This window comes from Humulus lupulus, chromosome 6 (genome assembly GCF_963169125.1).
Source record: "Humulus lupulus chromosome 6, drHumLupu1.1, whole genome shotgun sequence".
NCBI lineage: Eukaryota > Viridiplantae > Streptophyta > Magnoliopsida > Rosales > Cannabaceae > Humulus > Humulus lupulus.
The window spans coordinates 42,038,074-42,047,800 of NC_084798.1; positions in this window are offsets into that span (position 1 = coordinate 42,038,074).

Here is a 9,727-nt window from a genome sequence, read left to right on the forward strand (position 1 = left end):
TTTGTTAAGTGTTTAAGTAATTTTTAATTTATTAGGTTTATTTTAATTTTATAGATTTTTGTGTGTTTTATAGTTATTTTGTTGAAAAATATTGTTGTTTAATTATTTGAATTATTGTTGTTTAGTTAAAAGAAAAATATGCATTTTTATTGATCTTAAATGTTAAATTAAATTAAGTTTTAATTAGTATTTTTAAAGAAGTAATATGATTTATTTTATAATTAAAAATATTTTATTATAATTTAATTTATGTTTATTTTGTAAGGAATACATTGTATTTTCGGTGTTTGAAAAGCTTACAAAAGCTTGTTGGGAATATGTTGTATTTTTGGTATTTTGAGTGTTTGAAAAGAAAAATGGCATTTTCATATAGAAGAAATAAAAAAGTAACTTTGTTACAAATTAAGGAGTGAGGCCCTTAAGCTCCATTCGGCCCACAGCCCCATGGCCCACGCTTCCTAGCTACTCCCATCTCGGCCTGGGCTGACTCCACTAGCATCACGCCAAACATGGGTCCGCCTGCCCTTCCCAACCCAAGCTGCCTCACCAGCACCAATCCGCCACGTCCCTCCTTCCTTCTTCCCAGCCAGCCCCACGGCCCAGTGGCTTGCGAGCAACTGCCACACTCTAGTCTCCTTGGGAGAAAATTTTCTTGAGCCCAACAATGGTCTCCTTGTCCCACCTACCATAAATGCCCAAAAATGTCACATTTTTACCCAACTTTTGTATATATTTTACCACCAAATCCATCATTATACCCCAAAATTTACCTTCACATGGCTCAAGACATCTTTTTACTCTAATTATATCATATTATTCTTCATTTAAAAATTTAATTTAATCAATTTAAATTAATTAAATTGATTATTTAAACACTTTATTTTGGCTATAAATAGGTAATTTCAAGAGCATTTTGGGGGGATTTGACATTTTGGTTACTATCATCTTTTCTACACTTTCTGTCTACATCATCTCTCTTTCTTTTCGAAGACCATTTTGTGTCAAGTATGTATTTCTTTTGTAATATGTTTTGGATTCTAGTTATGTTCTTCTAATCTTCTTCATAAGATTATTAAGATCATAATGAAGCAACTTGTATTAGGGGTGTTTGTGGTGAGGGTGGTGCAGTTTTTTCTAATTTTTTAGATTGCACCGCATATGCGATTTGAGTAATTTTCCAAACCGCAATATGCACCGCATAGACCTCAAACTGCATAAACTGCACCGCAAAATTGTGGTGTGGTGCGGTGCGGTGTGGGCGGTTTATACCTATCGCCAAATAATTTAACAATTAAACATTATAATTAATAAATATTCATAATAAATCACATAGCCATAGAGTGTTTAACAAAATAATTAAATGTACAACAAACTAATAAATTTTTAGCAAAAAAATAAAAATATATCAAACTAATAACAAATAAAAAATGTAATATAGAAGTAAAAATTTTAGTTATTGAGGAATATTTTTAGATTGAAGTAGAATATGTGTTAACATCTTGTAAAATATTATATATTTTTTCTAGATATTGTGTATATTTTACTATATAAATATTTATGCATTAATTTTAAATGTGGTGAAAAAGAAAAAAATATATAAAAAAAAATTAATATATATAATGATGTGGTGCAGTATGGTTTGAACTGCATTTATAAAATTTAAAACCACAAACCGCACTGCATCGCGCGGTTTGGCAAAAATACAAACTGCAACCGCACCGCGAAGGATTCTAACTGTAAATTGTGGTGCGGTGTGAGCGGTTTTATGAACACCCCTAGATAGTATTTATTGTGTGTATGTTGATTTCTCTTGTAATAAACCAAATTTTATGTCATTTTTCTTCTTCATATATGTCCATCTTTAATATCTTGTATTTTGGATTGTTAGATAATATTACACTTTGTTCTTCATCTTGCAAAACATAATATTCTTTGATTAAGATGTGTCATAAATTGTATACTTCCAATGCTTAGAACAAAAATATTATGTTTTTCCTTATAAATAATGTTATTAATTTTTTTTTTTCATCAAGCTGATTCACATTAAATACTTTAAAATTATATTTTTGAAAAGTGAAGAAAATTCCTATCTTTTTTGGAAATAATTTGTGCTTAGAGTATAATTCTATTTTGAAAATGATAGTTTGATTTATTTTAACTATCCATAAAACTTGGGAATCAATATACTAATAAATATTATTAAACTTACACTTTGTGGATTATAGTATCTTAATAATCTTTCTCTTAAAACTTGTTTACAAATCATAATTTTTTTATTTTTCTTGCTTATATATCTTCATTTTATATCTTTTATTTTATTGACACAAAATCTTATCAATCTTTGGAGCTAGGTTAGAGTTTAATTAATTTTGGTTTAAAAAAGTTTCTTTTTTATTTTAGTCAATTCCTTTGGGTTCAATATCTTTTCTTACATGAACACTATTATATATACACGATTCATGTGCTTGCGATTTACATTTTAAAACATACCAATTTTTGGTCCAACAGAATGAATATTTGTAACTTTTTATCGAATTCAACAAATTACTCTATTTATTATCATTTCATTGCACAATTTTAATTACTATATATATTCACAAAAAGAATTATTGAAATAAAATCTTTGTAAATTTAATTAATTAGTGAATATTTTAATTTAACATGGCCGAAACAAGTAATGACATCGGTGGTGCTTCCAAGAGGGGTCGGGGAGCTTATTATGGTGGCAATATTGAGAAGGAGCTCGCCTCCAAACAGTTGAGCCACCTAAAAGTAGAGTTTGATGAACAAACTAGTAAAGTCGTTCAAGCATACAGCAAGTGGTTCAACAACTCCATGGCTCGTTATCTACGTGAGACCATACCCCCAACTAACACTAACTTGGGAACAAGTAATGGCAGCTAATCGAGAAGTTATTCAGCGAAGGTTATCTATAAGTATTTTAATAAATTTTAAAGAAATTTAATTTATTATTTTTTCTTTCTTCATAATATTTTAACAAATTATAAATTTGTGATTTTAAGAAAAATTCATTTATCAACAAGACAATCATGTAATCAATGATGCCATGGTGAGGCTGATGCAAAAGCATCTGAGTGACATGCGCCATACGATGAAGAAGAACTGGTGTAAGGTTAGGGGACAGGTGGACAACTAAGGAGCGAAGGTGAAACCTTATACTGGTGTTACTCCTCCTGATTGGGTAATTCTATGTGATTATTGGGCTTCTGATGCTCAGTAGGTATAGTTTAGTTTTTAAATTAATGTTTCATTATAATTTTACAATCTTAATTAATGAGTAATATTTTCTATTTGAATCGTATATCGAAGAGAAATAAAGAGGCTCGGGCAAAAGTGCCCATACCAGGAGGACACGATTCCAAATCCATCGTTGGACATGTTTGGGATCACGTAAGTTATAATAACTAACATCTTTATAGTAACGAAAAACATTATAGGGATTACAGTGTTCTAATAATTTGTTTTTCTTATATTGACTTGTCAACTGGTCAGTTTCCTAGCATGATCGACACATTCGAGCAGCTCCACAGGAAGAATGATAAGTGGATTAACAACGAAGATGCAGCGAAATATGTAAGTTGTGTAACCTTAACTAATTTAAAGTGTGTATTAATTTAAAATTTTATTATCATTTAATTAAAGTTTATTTTAAAAAAAACTAAAAGTTTAGTAAATAAGTAATAAATAGTAATTACTAATTGGTTGGTGTCAATTAGTAATTACTTATTAATTAAATTAATAACAATTAAAACTTTATGATCTATGTGCCCATATCTTTATGATTAATGATATTGTGGACCCAGATAGAAAAAGAATGTAACTAATGTTGTCTCCGTATATGGGAGCTTATGGGCTAAGTTAATTTGGTCGTGAAAATCCATATCTCAATCAAAATATGCAGATATTGTTGATATATATGCTACGAGATGTAAATTCTCCTATGAATTAATTTCTCTTAGCATATATGTCAGCAATATCTGCATACTTTTTATTTAGATATGGATTTCTACAACCAAATTATCTCAGCTCATTTGCTCCCATATACGGGAACAAAATTACTTACATGCTTTTCCAATTACTGGTCTACAATAATTAATGATGGGGTGTTTGCAGATAGATAATAAAGTTCTACTTTGAAACGAAATAATCGATAACTTTGCTTTAGAAATGTTCATATTGTTTAGTTATTTTCTTTCTAATTTAGGTTTTCTTTTAATGTTATATTGGAATCTAATATATATACTTTTTATTGTGCAGACTGAGATGATCGAGCACCGAGCATCGCAGAGTATGCCCATGCATCATCTGCTACTTCCAATGTCGGCGATCATGTCGACACTGAGTTCCTGCCTTATATGGACATTGTCACTGTAACGCCCTTATTTTCTCATGAATATAATATAGAGTGCAATGCCCCGATTTCCCAAGACATTACTTATAAAAGTCCATTTTAAATCGATAAACATTTATGACGAAAAAACTTATTTATTGAAATAAAACTAGGCATGAGATCTCATTATTTAAAATAAAATTTTAACACTTAACTAAAAACCATAATGATATTAATAAACCATTTCAAGTCCAAAATCTAAACTAAAACGTTCCAATCCAAAAACATTTTCAAACTCTAAAACATCGCTCACCACTAACATGTAAGATCCATGCCTTGATCCCACACCATTCACTGATTTGTCTTGCCTTTACCTGCACACAGAGTACCTGTAAGCTAACACCCAGTAAGAAGAGTTGTGTAGGACATAACCCCCCCCCCCCCAACCAGATAACATAAACTTTCAACTAAACATAAATAAACATCATAAAATTAATAATCATCATGCGATATATAAACACAATATCACACTAACATAATGTGTGTTATACTCACACACATAAATACTAACAAGTCATGTTGATTAGACATGAAATGCAATCTACCCAACCTGTGTTGTACTCTCACTCGGCATTCCCACGGTGGCACCTAGTCTAGCGTGCGATGTACTCACACTCGGCCATTCCCTCAAGACATCGTTGCCCTGCCTGCATTACACACACTCAAGATAATTCCTGGAAGTGCTATACTCACACAAGCAGCTATAATCTAGTAGCACGCCTGCTCTATCATCGAATCATGTCTACTAACTAAAATTCCTAGCACTATCCTCATGCTACTCAATCCAATGCAACAACTCAGGTCACAAATATAATTACATAATTAAACAAATAAAAAAAACAAAGTTGTACGCATAACATACACCCTGTGCGTAGATGTCCACTCTTCTTACCTCTGTTGATACGAATCGCCTTGTTCTCTCTAGAACCCCTCGCTAAGTTTCCTTGTTAAGGACAAAACCCTAAACATTCAATAATACATCGACATATTCAAATTACATTTGAGCACACAAATCAAGAATTTACAAGAAACCTATTTTGAGAACTCTACACCAAAATATACAATGCAAAATAAAGTCCACTTTGCATGGCACACTAACCCTATTTATTTTTAATTAAAACTGCATACCATTAATTTGTATACCCACATATAAACATAATTCATGTAATGCATGCATTCATACAAACACTTTTTCTGTGGAAAATTACAAAAATGCCCTTATAGTCAAAACAAGCATTTTATAACAAATTAAATTCACACAAGCAACTTAATTCAAATAAATAGCCCCTGAGTTTAATTATCACTAATAACTCATATTTGAGTCATAACTTCCAATCAAATTAATTATTCACTAGTACTTGCTTATTTACCCATTTTTCATAATAATTCAACAAATAATCAAAATTCAACATAATTACCAAAGTCAGCTCCCAACATGCTTCCTAACTATTTATAATCAGATTAGTCATCTTGGAAAATTATGGTGAACATACATAATAATTACCATAATTATTATACAAATTTTCCCTTTAAAATTATGTAAAAATACCAAGAAATTATCAAATAATTACCCAACATCCTAACATATTTCTAAATCACTTCCGGACACTATAATAGCATATTAACATCATAAGCATAGTGCCCAAATAGTAAATAACAATTTATATCATTTCTTTTAATTTAAACTCATTTATGTTATAATTATCAACAATTAAATTCTAAAAATCTTTACAATAGTAACTATGCTTAAAACTCAATTTCAAATCACTTCATAATCAGTATTTAGCATCACAAAAATATAAAACAATGACTCAAGCATGTTCTAGGTAATTTTCATAATTAATCTAGGAATTAAATAAAATAATTTTAAATAAATACATAATCAATCAAAAACTCAAACCAAATGCCTAGAATTGTTTCCTAACACATAATAACCCATCACAAATTATTTCAAGAATTTTACACTAGTCTAAATAATTTTCATAATTATTCATTGAAAAACACCAAATTATTCACAATAATTCAAAAAAAAGTTCAAAAAATTCTGAAACTTCACTAATCATCCCTAAAAATCATGTAGAATATACAACAACAAAAAATATTTGAGAAAATACCTTCAGAAATAACCAAATCGGCTTCGCCGAAGCCTCGCTGAAATCTTCTTCTTCTTCTTCTTCTCTGTTGCCAACGAGATTCTAACTCCTATTTCTGCTTGTATTTTACACTCCAAACTAGTTGGAATTTTTTCTCAAAATATCCCAGCACCTCAAAAAACTTTTGAAGAACAATAAAATCGACCCATGGTGGTCAGATCGTGGTTGTCTTTCCCGTCGTCGGTGTACCGCCAAAATGGTGGTCAAAATGAAAAAAAAAATTTAGAGCTTTTTAATTTGTTTCTTCACATCCAAAACACTTCTTAGGGTCCCTCTAAGCTTTCTAAACACTTCAAACAAACTTGGAACCTCTCATGTTCCCTTAGATCTAAAATCATTCAAGAACACCCACTTTAATGGTGAAAATGGTGATTTTCAAAAAGTAACATTATAGCTCATTTGATTACGTCAAACACCCTTCTTAGATCATAGGAAAGACATTCAAAACATTCAAAACCATCCAGAAATTTTCTAGAGCTCTTAAACTTGAAATCTTTCTTTTTCTCTCTCTTGAAAATTCAAGAACGTCTCTTTCTACCACTAGTGCGACTCTCCCTCTCTTCCTATGATTTTGAACTTTTGAGAGGCCCTCTAAATCGTGCTTAAACAAAAGAAAAGAAGGCTTAACCATTTTGTTGTTGTTGACCGATTCTAAGCCTATGGTTAAGGAATTTCTTTTAAAATTAAATAAAATATATGGTGATCTTATTATAACTGATTTAAATTTCGAATTTAATCATTTAAATGAATTTTAAATTATATTATAATGTCCTCTAAATGCCCCAAGAACAATGCCGCAACGCAACCCCGCGAACCCAGTTTTTCAAACGTTTTCCCCAGCCAATTCTTACCAAAATTCATCGCAAATAAATCTCTAAGCCATAATTCAATCCCCCAAAAATCATCAGCACATTAACACCAACAAAACTCAGCCCTAAACTCACTCAATCCCACAAAAACTCAAAATTAACACCTTGAGCCTCAAAGCTCAAGAACACTAGAAAACCAGGGCAGAATTTAATCAAAACAGAAGTTGTAGCCTTACCTCAGTTGTGATTTATGTCCTCCTAGCTGCAACTAATCCAACCCCAAATTCAAGCCTTCAAACCACTCCAAATTCAAGCTCTCAAGCCTTGAATTCCCTTAGTTTTTTCTCACAAAACCAAACCAATCTAGAGAGAGAAAGAGAGTTGATTGTTGTTCTGTTTGGGTTTCCTACTGTTGAAGGTACTAGTGACTAAGTCACTACTTTAGCTCACTAAAGACCAAAATGCCCCTTTTCCTAAGCATTGCCTTCTTATGCCCCCAAGGGCAAATTAGTCTTTTGTCACGTATCCTGTTAATCATAATTAACACCTCATAATTCATGTTACTTCCAATATCCTCAGATAATCACCAAACAATTTTCCATTACCTGAAAAGTCTCGGTAATGTAATAAATTACTAAAATACCCGAAGGCTCGCCCTGAGTCGGGTATTTGACCCTGTTATGACTAAACCGCTAACTTGCTCCCTAGGATCGCCTTGTGTCAAATAACCCAAATATGTCCACATAATAATGTGGTCTCAATCATATAACACACATATCTTCAAATATGCCCTCCAAATTACGAAAAAATGCCATTAATAAGAAACGAGCCCACACGCATGCTTAATACACCAAAACATGTCAATATAGTCATATTATATTATAACTCACATAATTCATATAATCATGCATAAAATCACAAATATGCACAGAATATTCAATTATTGCCCTCCTAGCCCTCTAATCAAGGCACACAACCTTATTAAGAAAATTGGGACATTACAACAAGGCATAGGCATAGGGGCAAATTGGTCATTTCCCTCCTAGTAGTGACTTAGTCACTAGTTCCTTCGGCAATGGGAACCCAACCAGAACATTCACAAACACTCTCAGCTCGCTATCTCTCTCTCTCTCCTCTACGTTATCTCCTCTCTCTCACATAGGTTGGTTTTTTTTTTTTTTTGAGAAAATCTAAGGGAATTTTAGGCTTGGAAGCTTGAATTTGGGTGGTTTGATGTTCTTGAGGCTAGAAGTTGATTAGCTGCATCTAGAGAGACATAATTAACAATTGAGGTAAGCAGTAAATCTCTATTTTGATTTAATTCTGCATTGGTTTTCAAGTGTTCTTGAGCTTTCGGGCCCAAGGTATTGATTTTGAGTTTTGGTGGGGTTTTGATAAAGTTTAAGGTTGGGTTTTGATGGTGTCAATATGTTAATGATGTCCTGAGACTCTATTGTGATTTTGGGATTGGTTTGGGATGGATTTTGGAAAGAATAGGCTTGAGGAAAAAGCTGGAAAAACTGGGTTTGTAGGGTCACATCGCGATCCTGTTCTTGGGGCGCCGTGACCCGCGTGAACCTAGGGCCCAGGGGTCTCATGTTTTGCATAGGCGCGCTGCGACCCTTAAGGGCTACCGTGCGGCGCACGTCCCTAGGAATGTAAGGGCTAGGGGACTCTAACTTGAGGTGTGTCGCGGCGCCCATAGGGAGAAATGGCCAAGTTGGGTTTTGAGTGAAAGGAATGCAAACCAAAGGGCTTGGGAAGGAGTCTCCTACCCAGGTTAGTAGAATTCAAAGCCCCAGAGGCTAGGACTCGATCTAGAAGCCTTTATTTACTCGATATTGATGAATATCATTTATTATGGTTATGACTAGGATACCGCTAATGTAACGTCTCGAATTTGAAATTAAGGTTGAGTGCCTTAACTACAGTGCCTGGAGGGTCTGATTGGGATTATATGAGTGAGTAATGGATTATATGTGTGATTGTGTGATATAAATGAATTGTGTGGTAATGTGCTTAGACATGCATGTTTGTGTGTATTAAATATGCATGTGTGCCCATTTTGGTTGATAGGGGTATAATTGTAATTTTGGCCCGTTGAGGGCATAAAAGTGAATTATATGTATGTTATGTTTGAAACCACAAGATTGTGATGATATATTTGAGATGTGTGATCAAGTAGGGGCGGAGGCCCAGTAACTAGGAGAGAAAAACTCCTAGTCCTGACAGGAGGGTTCATGGTATTCAGGGTGGCCGCTAGGACGGCGATGAGGTCGGGAGGGGTTACTTAGTATGCACTAGGCATAGGAGACATCATGTGGGTGAATGCCAAGAAAAGGCATGTTATCGAT